The sequence below is a fragment of the Orycteropus afer genome, unplaced genomic scaffold (genome assembly GCF_000298275.1).
Source record: "Orycteropus afer afer isolate SDZICR_OR568_19922 unplaced genomic scaffold, OryAfe1.0 scaffold00492, whole genome shotgun sequence".
Classification (NCBI taxonomy): Eukaryota; Metazoa; Chordata; class Mammalia; order Tubulidentata; family Orycteropodidae; genus Orycteropus; species Orycteropus afer.
The window spans coordinates 97,353-99,998 of NW_006922079.1; the positions used below are offsets into that span (position 1 = coordinate 97,353).

Here is a 2,646-nt window from a genome sequence, read left to right on the forward strand (position 1 = left end):
TAAATGGAAAAAACATTGATGTTGTCAAAGATTTCATTTTACTTGTATTCACAATCAACACCCATGGAAGACTCAATCAACATATCAAATGATGTATTGCATTGGGCAAATCCGCTGCAAAAGACCTCTTTAAAGTATTAAAAAGTAAAGATGTCACTTTGAGGATGAGGGTACACTTGACCCAAGCCATGGTATTTTCAATTGTCTCATATACATGTGAAAGGGGGACAACAAATAAAGAAAACAGAATAATTTATGCCCTTGAATTATAGTGTTTGCTAAGAATATTGAATATACCATAGACTGTTAGAAGAATGAATATGTCTATCTTGGAAGAAGTACAGCCAGAATGCTCCTTAGAAGCAAAGGTGAAAAGACTTCATCTCATGTATTTTGAACTTGTGATCAGGAGGTACCAGTCCCTGGAGAATGACATCATGCCTGGTAAAGTAGAGGGTCAGTGAAAAAGAAGAAGACCCTTAATGAGGTTGGTTGACATAATGGCTACAAAAATAGCTCAACATAGCGAGGATTGTGAGGATGATGCAGAACCAGGCAATGTTTCATTCTGTTGTACATAGGGTTGCTATGAGTTGGAACCAACTCAATGGCACCTAACAATAACAACAACAACAACAGCGACAACATTAGGCATATTCCATCCTGGGGCAAAATTCCTCTTCGTTTGTGAACCTGTGAGCTCTAGAATATATGTTATCTGTTTCCAAAGTACAATAGTGGAACGGGCCTGAGGTAGACATTTCCATTACAACTGGGAGAAATTGGAGGGAAAGAATGAACAATGGGCACAAAGCAAGTCCAAAACCCAGCAAAACAATATACATTAACTCTCTTCTCTGAGATTATCTGGGTAATAGCTCCGCCTTCCAGATTCTGGGTGTTAGCCACACCCTCTAGATTCTGAGTGGAAGCCCCTCAGTTCTGGGCTTCAGCTCTGCCTTCCATGCCAACTGTATAGCAACTCCGCTCCCTTGGCTTTGGATGCTCCCATTTTCATAGTCCATCTGAGGGGCAATCCTACCCCTCGATCCCAGTAGGCCTTGTTTTTCTGCTGGTTGGGCATGGCAACCCACTCCCTCAGCTTTGGGTTGTGGCCATCCTCCAGGCACAACTTAATGGCAGCTCCACTTTACAGAACCAAGTTGGAGAAGATCTGACTCTTTGAAAGTGGGAGACCATGGCTCCACCTTTTGAAACCAAAAAGGCTCTGTTTTCTGTGCTCCTTCTAACTGTTCTGCTGACTCCCAAGCTTCTACAGGGATGGTCCTTTTCTTTTCCTGGAAGACAACAGATGTAGCTCCTTTCATTTGTTTCCTGCCTGCAGAATTTCAAGAGGCAGACAGCATTCTTACATTTCATTCTTTATTTGTCCCCTTCAGTGCAAGCGGATGGATTTTCTGCTGTGGTAGTTGGTTAGGTCCATCAGTTACAGGCTTAAGTACTTTAACAAAAGATAGTGTCGCATGACCTTGGTGATCATTCTTGGACACATGCTCTTAGTTTGTACAACAAATTTTCCAAATCTTTAAGTTCTGTTTCCATTTTGCATAGTTCATTTTTTTTTTTTTTTTTTTTTGCATGTCAAGAAGAAACTATATTACTTTTATTAACAGCCTTTTATATTTCTTGCCTGCCTGCCTTTGGTGCAGGTGTTTTCTGGGCTGGCGCTTTCTGACCCTTCTGAGCTTTTGGAGGCCTACTCTTCTGGTCTGTAGCTTTCTCCTTTTGGGCAGAAACCTTCTCCTTCTAGGCTGGAGCCTTTTTGCCTGTAGCAGTCACCTTTTTTGCTGAAACTTTTGCAGCAGCTGCTGCAGCAACAGCAGTTGCTTTTTTGGGAGAAGCTTTCAAGAGAGCTGCTCTTTGGGGCTTCTTAACTTCACACTTTTATTAGTCTGTTTCTCATTTTCTTTGCCTTTATGACTTTGTAACGATCAAAATCTGTCATCTTGGCTTTTTTTTCTCTGGCTTCAATCATTTTGGCCTATCTTGTGGCTGCCCGTTTTGTATTGATATCTGCCTTCTGCCAGGCTTATCGAACATACTTCTGACGGGCATTGTGTGGGAACTTGAGGATGAAGTCAGTGAGTTGCATGCATTTGAAAGGCATGTCCTGCCTCCTTACTTGAGTGCAAGGTCCATCAACCAAAACCCTGTTCTGATCAACGACATCTACAATTGCAACTAGTTTTCCAGCATGAGGCCCAAAGGAGACGTAGGCACCCGGCCAACCTCCACAAAACTCCTGAAAACCATCTTGTCGGCATTCAGTGAGAAGCTCATAGATAATTTTTAAGTCCTTCTCTTTACTCTTTTATTTTATTATAAGTGGCAAGGAGAAACCACATGGCCCTTTAAGATCTTGCTTAGAAATCTCATCAGCCAAATATGCAAGTTCATCATTTACAAGTTCTACCTTCTACCAAATATTTGAACATAATTCACACAAGCTCTTTGCCACTGAATAAAGAGCATCATCACCTTTCAGCCATTAGCTGTGAGTCAGAATCGACTCAATGGCAGTGAGTTTGGTTTTTGTTTGATAATATATACTTAACCAAAAGTAGCAGAGAAAAACAACTATTTCAGACAGAGAAATTGGTGACCATTTTTCTTGTATTTCATGGT

General features: G+C 41.2%; 1 pseudogene; it reads right to left on the minus strand.

Annotated features, from left to right (window-relative positions):
* Positions 1 to 1,638: 1,638 nt before the first annotated feature.
* On the minus strand, positions 1,639 to 2,274 carry LOC103209354 (annotated as a pseudogene).
* Between the last annotated feature and the right edge of the window lie 372 nt (positions 2,275 to 2,646).